Source organism: Bubalus kerabau, chromosome 19 (assembly GCF_029407905.1).
Source record: "Bubalus kerabau isolate K-KA32 ecotype Philippines breed swamp buffalo chromosome 19, PCC_UOA_SB_1v2, whole genome shotgun sequence".
Lineage (NCBI taxonomy): Eukaryota > Metazoa > Chordata > Mammalia > Artiodactyla > Bovidae > Bubalus > Bubalus kerabau.
The window spans coordinates 54,232,383-54,242,456 of NC_073642.1; positions in this window are offsets into that span (position 1 = coordinate 54,232,383).

Below are 10,074 nucleotides of genomic sequence, written 5' to 3' on the forward strand. Positions count from 1 at the left end.
TGTTTGCTATGACCAGTGTTTTCCCTTGCAAAACTCTATTAGCTTTTGCTCTGCTTCATTCTGTAGTCCAAGGCCAAATTTGCCTGTTACTCTAGGTATCTCTTGGCTTGCTACTTTTGAATTCCAGTCCATTACAATGAAAAGGACATCTTTTGGGGGTGTTAGTTCTAGATGGTATTGTAGGTCTTCATAGAACCGTTCAACTTCAGCTTTTTCAGCATTACTGGTTTCTCAGTGCATAGACTTGGATTATTGTGATATTGAATGGTTTGCCTTTCAATAAAACAACAGAGATCATTCTGTTGTTTTTGAGATTGCATCCAAGTACTACATTTCAGAATCTTAATTTGACTATGATGGTTTCTCTATTTCTTCTAAGGGATTCTTGCCCACAGTCATAGATATAATAGTCATCTGAGTTAAACTCACCCATTCCAGTCCATTTTAGTTCTCTGATACCTAAAATGTCGATGCTCACTCTTGCCATCTCCTGTTTGACCACTTCCAATTTGCCTTGATTCATGGACCTGACATTCCAGGTTCCTATGCAATATTGCTCTTTACAGCATCAGACTTTACATCCATCACCCATCACATCCACAACTGGGTGGTGGTGTTGCTTTGGCTCCATCCCTTCATTCTTTCTAGAGTTATTTCTCCACTGATCTCCAGTAGCATATCGGGCACCTACCGACCTGGGAAGTTCGTCTTTCAGTGTCCTATCTTTTTGCCTTTTCGTGATGTTCATGGGGTTCTCAAGGTAAGAATACTGAAGTGGTTTGCCATTCCCTTCTCCAGAAGATATTAAAAAGACTGAAATAGTTTAAATATGCTGACTCTTACTCAAGTTCTTAGATCGCATAATTGTAAAGTTGCTTTAGGCTTCTATCATTATGATTGTAGAGGAAAAATAAAGATAGATTAAAACCACAAGAATATAAATCAGTGGCTCTCTAGCACAGAACAAAAAGTATTGCATTTAGTGAGTTAAAGGAAGCAGGGTATCTATGTGCAGAAATTTACTGCTCATGTCAGAAATGTGAATGTCTCCATCAGACTCTGACATGTAAATCTCCGAACTGGATAAACTGAATCTGCACAATTTCCAATGGCTGCTTCACTCTCTAATAAGTGAACTCTTACCTCATATTACAGGAGTTAGAAATATCACTAAGAAGAGGGGAAAATTAAGAATAATATAAAGGTCAAAAATAAATGAGACTCATTTTTAAAGAGCATGTTATTTAACAAAGTATCATTTATAAGATTTGTAAGTTCATATATATTTTATTTATGGTAAATTCATGTAAATGATAATGATTAAAATTAATTTAAAAGAGAAAATATCTCTACAGAAGGTTTTCTAACTCATCAGTTTGAATATAATTTATATTCCATTCAGGAAATTTTTTTCTTTATCTATATAAAATAAACATTTTGATTACAGAAAGCTAGAAGTTTTTACTATAGTAATTACTACTTATAATTAAGCAAGCTATTTTAGAATGAATTTACCTAAGTAAGATGAAAATTATATATCAGCTGATTTTGAGAAAATTCATGAACTAAAAAAGGATAATGTAAAATATGAGAAAAAAAAAACCCTAAAAATCTGTTGTTTGATTTGCACATCAAGCAGAGTAAGAACAAGTTTAGTTTTCTATATTTAGAGTCATACTTTGAGAGAAAATCAAAAAGCAATTAAAGATATCACAAAAGTTACAAAAACCTGTTACTTATATGTTCATTATGCAAAAGTAAAAGATGTTATCTTTGGCACTGCAAGAGTATATATTCCTCCTGAGAACACAGAAAATGAAATATCTTAATGTTATATAGTTTTCTAATTTTAATATTTGTTCAAATATTGCAAATTATTTTTCTTATAGTAAGAGAATAGGTACTCACTTCCCTCGTAGCTCAGTCATTAAAGAGTCTGCCTGCAGTGCAGGAGACCCAGATTTGATTCCTGAGTTTGGAAGATCCCCTGGAGAAGGAAATGGCAACCCACTCCAGTATTCTTGCCTGGAGAATCCTATGGACAGAGGAGCCCAGCAGGTTACAGTTCATGGGGTCCCAAGAGTCAGACATGACTTAGTGACTAAACCACCACCATGCCTTAATCATTCCACCCTAAACCAAAGGATTATATGTTGGTGAAATCAAAGAGCTATCTATTTGGGGGAGGGGGTGCCAGGAAGAGAGAATTATGGTGAATATCTATTTGGAATATCAGAATGTGTTTTAGGAAAACATTTGCTAACCAGTGTAATGTAAAGTGTATCAAGAATACATATAGTACATTTGGTTTGAAGAAACACTATAATATAGGTCATTCAGGGTTTCATATTTTTCTGTTAATTGTGTTTCTAGCTCTATAAAGGAGAATCTAATGCTCTCAATCTAATTTAGCCAATGGAAATCTCATTTATATACATATTATAAAAGATAAAGCAATGAAAAAGGAATGGTTTTCAAGTAGGAGACCCTAATTTATCTGTGTGAACAAAAATAGTAATGGATCAACAAACTATGTGAAAACTTACAAAAGCTTAATGTAATTCATACTTCAAATGCAAATAGTAGAACAAAGATTATAAAATTACTAATAGTGTTTGTAACAGGGTTAAAGGTATACAGGTGATATTTCTTCTTTGGAAAAAATCAGTCTTCATTCAAATCCCAAAGAAATGCAATCCCAGAGAATGTTCAAATCACCATATAGATTGCACTCATTTCACATGCTAGCAAGATAACGCTCAGAAGCCTTCAAGCTAGGTTTCAAAATACATGAACCAAAAACTTCCACATTTACAAGCTGGATATAAAAAAGGCAGAGAAACCAGAGAGCAAATTGCCAACATCCATTGGATCACAGAAAAAGCAAGGGAATTCCAGAAAAACATCTACTTCTGCTTCATTGACTATGCTAAAGCTTTTGACTGTGTGGATCACAACTATGGAAAACAAAGAGATGGGAATACCAGACCACCCTACCTGTCTCCTGAGAAACCTGTATGCAGGCCAAGAAGCAACAGTTAGAACTGGACGTGGAACAGCAGATGGGTTCAAAAAGGGAAAGGAGTATGATCGGGCTGTATATTGTCACCCAGCTTATTTAACTTCTGTGCACAGTATGGCATATGAAATGCCAGGCTGGATGAAGCACAAGCTGGAATCAAGGTTTCTGGGAGAAATATCAACAACCTTAGATATGCAGATGACATCACCCAAATTGCAGAAAGCAAAGAGGAATTTCAGAGCCTCTTGATGAAGGTGAAAAGGAGAGTGGAAAAGCTGACTTACAACTCAACCTTCAAAACATGGGCATCCAGTCTATCACTTCTTTGCAAATAGATGGAGAAAAAGCAGAAACAAAGACAGATTTTCTTTCTTGGGCTCCAAAATCACTGCAGATGGTGACTGTAGCCACAAAATTAAAAGATGCTTCTTGGAAGAAAAACTATGACAAACCTAGGCAAGTGTATTAAAAAGCAGAGACATCCCTTTGCCAACCAAGGCCCATATAATCAAAGCTATAATTTATCCAGTAGTCATGAACAGATGTGAGAGTTGGACCATAAAGAAGGCTGAGAGCTGAAGAATTGATGCTTTCAAACTCTTGAGAGTCCCTTTGACAGTAAGATCAAACCAGTCAATCCTAAAGGAAATCAACCCTGAATATTCATTGGAAGGACTGATGCTGAAGTGCCAGTCTTTTGATGAGGTTTCAATCCTTCTCATCCAAACCTGATGAGAAGACGACTCATTGGAAAAGACCCTGATGCTGGGAAAGATTGAGGGCAGGAGGAGAAGGCGGCAACAGAAGATAAGATGGTTGGATGGCATCATCAATTCAGTGTACATGAGTCTGAGCAAACTCTAGGAGATAGTGAAAGACAGGAAAGCCTGGAGTCTGCAGTTTATGGGGTCTCAAAGAGTCAGACACAACCTAGTGACTGAACAACAGCTATTTGTATTTAAGGAACCTATGGTAATCTGATAAAATTTTAAAATTGAATTTTGTTTAAAACATATAAATCCCTGGCAGACCAGGAATAATATAAAAGATAAAATAATCAGTTTTTTAATCAATAAATATTGATTGAAAAAATGAAAGCATCAGTAGCATGAATCAATGAAAAAAATGATAAAAACTTGCTTAGTGGAAAATTTGGCTAAATACATAAATATGAATATATATTTAATGCAATTTGCCGTTTTTGTTTCTGAGTTTTAGTGATTAAGCATTTTTAGAAAATCCCTAACAACCCCATTTTATAGCTATACTTTTCACTTTCTGCTCTTCTTCAATCTTTGGTATTTTATAAGCATTCACATAATTTCTGGGCTTCTTCACCTTATACTCCATTTCACTCTGCATTGACCTTTTATTTTATCAAACATTTACTGATAAGTTGAATCTATTTGTTTTCTTCTAGAAACTCTTTTTTATGCAGATATACAGTCATTCCTAGATTTAACCTATTTCAAATCTGTGGGATTTTAGCGGAAAGTCAGGGTATTGGCCACCTGGTACAGCAGTAAAGAATCCACATGCAATGCAGGAGATGTAGGTTTGATCCCTGGGTGAGGAAGACACCCTGGAGAAGGAAATGGTAACCCACTCCAGTATTCTTGCTGGGGAAGTCTCACTGACAGAGAAGCCTGGTGGACTACAGTCCATGGGGTTGGAAAGAGTTGGACACAACTTAGCAACTAGACAACAACAGCACCAAGAAGACGATATAAAGATACACACGACCATATTTTGGACATATATCAATTGCCTTTGTTTCTCAGCAAAAGTCATGGTTGCAAAACAAATTTTCATGCTCAAAAGCAACCTATCTAAACTCATAACACCTACTCTCTATTGTATGCAAAAGCAAAAATTATGCATGATTATTAATATGAAAATACAATAATCTACTAGTATATTTAATATCCACCTGCTAATGCAGGAGACACAAGAGATGCCGGTTCAGTCCCTGGGTCTGGAAGATCCCCTGGAGAAGGAAATGGCAACCCACTCCAGTATTTTTGCCTGGGAAATCCCATGGACAGAGGAGCCTTGTGGGCTATAATCTATGGGGTCACAAAGAGTCAGACAAGACTGAGCGCACATGCACACAGTATATACAATAATTGTGACTGTAGGGAAAAGGAAATTTTAAAAATGCCAGACAACACAAATCATATATTTTCACATGATTTTTAAAGTTTATATTCAACTTTAAGAAAAATTTTTTCTTGTGTAGATATATTAATAATGAATATATAGAGCTTTAAATAAAACAATATACTATGCAAATTGAAACTAAAAGCTCTAAATTCTTCAACAAACAAGTAGCAGTTTCTATGCAAGAGCTTTTCATAAATGCTTTAGGGTATTACTATCAGACTGCTAATCACCAGTTAAAGATCCCAAACTTCATCTATTCACATAAGAAATTAATACAGATATAGTAGTGTATATTCTTTAAAGATAGTTAAGGAATATGCTGAAGTGCAAACATTCAACTTCAGTGCAATTAACAGTACAGTAACCTCAAGACCAGGAAAGTTTAAAGTCAATAGCGGAGAACCACTTGAATGGACAGTGATTGATTTTGCTTGCTCTGGCCTATAGGGGAATGATTGATCTAAGCTTTATTTTGTGCTGGCCTTTTCTCTATTGTAAGCCTAATGAGGCATAAGGAGTGAAGTGAAAGTGGAAACAATAGAAATAGATTTCTGTCTGCATGGAGCCAAAAACATGGTGATGAAATACAAAATTAATCCAACCAGCTATTTGATATCAAAAGCTATACTCTCAAATTTCTATTAACTTATTTTTCCCCAAAATTATTTTTTTGTTTACATTTCAGCAGTTCAATTCTCTTTGATTAGACATGTTGCAACTGAGTATCTTCTACAAACCTAGAAATATCAGAGATGTTTAGAAGGAACAATTTAAAAATAAATTTTAAAGAAATGCCATTAAAATTGAAGATTTTGTTGCCAGAATGTATAAGTATACTCTTGGCTGTCTGCTATGAATAACCTTTGTAAAAATCAATTCTGTTGGTAAATACTTGTTTAGAGAATTTATTGCCGAAATTAAAAATAAATGACATTTCAGAAAAAATAATATTTGGAAAATTATGGAAAATGGTAGCTTTAATACTCTGTGGTGTTTATGTAGGTGCTTAAACCATCAACAAATAATATCTTGAAATTTGAAACTAGACATATTTACAAGTAGAAAAGTACATTTAAATAGCTTTTTGGATATAATAGTTAAGATATGAATAAAATATTTCCTGGAAGAAAAAGTATATTAATTGTAATTGGTCAAGTAAAGAAAGATTTGATGTGGCCAATAAAAATTGTTGCATTCGTCTCTGGAGTATAGTTTTATAAACATAAAATATATTTTATTCATTCCATAAACACTTATCATGTTCCGTCCTACTTCAGCTAATTAACTCCTATTCAGCCTTCAGAATTCAGCTTATATTTATATTTCCTCAAAGCAATTTTCCCAAACCTTTCAGCCTATGTCAGATCCATCCTGCTTTTTATATCCTTGTATTTTTTCTTTCCTTGCACTTATTCAATAGTAAAAGATAAATAATTGTATAACTAGTTTTTCCATGTATATGTATACTGAATAAGGACAAAACCTATTTTCCTTTTTTACATCTATATCTCCAGCATGGGGCCTTCCAGTGAATAAACACTAAATTAAAACTGTTAAATCAGAAAGTGAACAAATCTGTCAGATATAATTTTAAGCACTGAAGTTACAGAATCAAGTAAGGCATGGGGAGTCTATCTCCTGGGGAAGACTGGGTGTTGGGAGAGAGAGAAAAGTAAATGAACAATTACAGTTCAATGAGAGAAGACATGATGATGAAGAAGGAAACTGTTTTACTTCACAAAGTCTGAGTGGACAAGATGAACTCCATGTAAAGGACAGAGTGGGTGTCCTTTGCTGAGGGCCAGCTTGCCTAGGACTGGGCACATTGAACCTCGGAAATGTCTACTGAGACAGAGTAAAGAGTTTATTGGAGAGTTAGGCCTTTCCAAAGAAAAGAGGGATCCCCCTGCAAGATCAGGCAGAGGGGATTGAAATTATAATATAAGCGTGACACACCTCTGACAGCCTCATGTGGGACTCTGGAGCAAAGCTTCCTTGTTCGAGGCTCCTACAGTGGCAAAGGTGGTAAGGTGGTAGTCTTACTCAGTCTTACTCAGCAGTCTTACTCCACAGTCTTACTCATCAGTTGACTGTAGCCACCCTGAAAGGAGCACAACTCAGCTCAAAGGCAGAGACAGACATGAAGGAGGCAGAGCTGGTCACACTCCTCCCAGCTGGACAATGTCCTCTCTTGAGAAAATTTCATCTGCCACCAGCATGAATGGTGTACCCAGCAACTATTCCATACACAGCTAGGATGTGCTTGTTAAGACAGAGCAAGGCATGAGGCCAGTAATACTATCAAGCTGGGACTTGAACAGTCTCCTCAGTCTCTCTGGGGAGTTTGGATCTCATCCAATAGGCAGCAGAAGCCATAGAAAAGTTTTAAGTAAGGAAGCATGGAGGGGGGCAAATTTGCATTCTAAATCTTTTCTGCAGCACTGATTGAAGCCTGAATTCAGGACTATTGTTAAGGAGCTGTTGGAGAAGGCCCAGTGAAAGCATGAACAGAGAGTTTGACATCCAGTTTCACCTAGGAGTGGGGAGCAGAGATAAATTAAGACGCTGGAGAAGGCAGGCACCTCAGATTGTGACGACTGATTAGACTTGGGGAGTAAGGAAGAGCAAGGAGTCTGGGACAGCTGATTTTCTATGACATACAAAATTTTGATATGTTCTGAGGATAAACTTTAGAAGAAACAATAAAATGAGGCTCATCGCAAACTTCTACTTTGGAAAATGTAAAGTTGTCCAATTATCACAGCCAGATCCTTGATCATCTCCCTCTAATCCATTTCTTGCTGTGTTTACACAGCGTTGTGTTTCAGACTGCTGCCAAATGTCAAGCTAAGAAATATCTGTTAAACGTGATTTGGAGCATGGGAGGTGTCCCAGGATCTGTCTCAAAATCAAGTCTTAGGTGGGCAGAGAAAGTAAAAGCAGAGTTAACTATTAAAAATACCAAAACAAAACAAATGAACACAACCCTACCACACACACATACATACATTAAATGGAGTGCTAAATGTGATATTCACGGACACTAAATTTCAAAGCAAAATAAAATGCCAGTAATTACTATTGGGTAATGCTGCTATTTAAATGAAATTTTTAATAAAGCCTTTATAGAATACACAGGTGAATTAAATCTACACCTAAGGCCATATACTTGCTAAACCCAATATATCCAGCCTCATTCTCTGAAAAACAAGCACATTCACACCCCTGACCTGACTCTTGCTCTGTGGTATCTTATCTTTCCTCTGACCTCAAATTCTCACTCATTTAACAGAGTTCAATCCAAAGTTCTTCTTTTGTGGATGCTTCTCTCATGTTTTCCTATAAAATGAATGAATTGCTCACTCATCCCTCTTTTCAGGGACATTTACATATATACATATAGGTACATATGTATGTTGTTGTTGTTTACTCACTAAGTCATACCCAGCTCTTTTTGGCCCCATGGACTGTAGCCTTCCAGGCTCCTCTGTCCATGGGATTTCCCAGGCAAGAATACCGGAGTGGGTTGCAATGCCCTTCTCCAGGGGATCTTCCTGACCCAGGGATTAAACCCAATGTTTTTTATATTCCTTCTCAGTTTGAAATAATTCTTTCAACTTTCATATAATTTCAAATTTTCTTCCTCAATAGTAGTAACTATCTTTATCTCCATTTTACATATGTAACTTAGGTATAAGTCTCTATGGATAACTAATAATAGTCTCTCTTATTACATTAGATCATAAGCTCCTTGAAAGCAGTTTCTTATAGAATTCTTTCCTTGGTTCCCAACAGCACTTAAGTACGATGTTCTATGATATAAATCAGTATTAAGTGGTAAATACATAAACAAACCAAGATTTTTCGACCACAGCACTGTTGATGTTTCGGTCTGTCCTAAAGATCTCACTGAACACTTGGACGTTGTTGTAGTCTGTACTGTCCACTCTAGGATGTTTATCAGCCTCTCTGGGCTCGGTCTACTAGATGCCAGTAGCTCCCAGCTCCTAGCTCCCTCTCCACAGCTGTGACAACAATAAATGTCTCCTGCCATTGACATTGGCCTCCAGGGTGGGGAGGAGACATAACTGTTGAGAACTGCTGATTAAAAACACGAAACTACAACTTATAGACACAGTGGGGATGGGAGAAAGTGGGTGGTAGCGTTGAGAGGGTAGCTGAACCTCATTTCATCTTAAGGAAAGTAAGATTTAGACATGCTAAGTCAGGGGTAGGAAATTTCAACGTGATAAAAACTGTGTTTTCATATTCTTCTTTTCTTCATTATTTTTCTTCTATGTCCATATACTACATTCCATGATAGGCTTTTGTACTATTTATATAATTAAAGTGACAATATCCAAGGGATTAGCTTAATTGGAATTAAGAGGGTAGCACTGAAGCATATATATTACCCTTTGTAAAACAGATAGCTAATGGAAAGCTGCTGTATAACACAGAGAGCTCAACCTGGTGCTCTGTGACAACCTAGAGGAGGGGAGTGGGGAGGTGGGATTGAGGTTCAAGAGGGAGGGAATATATGCATACCCATGGCTGATTCACGCTGAAGTATGAGAGAAACCAACCCAACATTGTAAAGCAATCATCCTCTAATTAAAAAAAAAAAAAAAAAAAATTAAGAGGAAGCTGCAACTGTATGATGACTTTTAATTTAAATAGTTAATAATCAATCATTGACCCTTGTATCACGCAGGTGACATGTTAATAACGTGGGGATCTATGGAAGTGCCAATGCATATTTACATGGAAAATGAAAAAATGTAAAAGAGCCAGAAACTCAGAATTTGTAAACACTGTCGGTGCATTGTTTGCACAGTAAACATTTTTGATAAGGCTATAAACTGACACGTTTTCAGTGTCAAACAAAT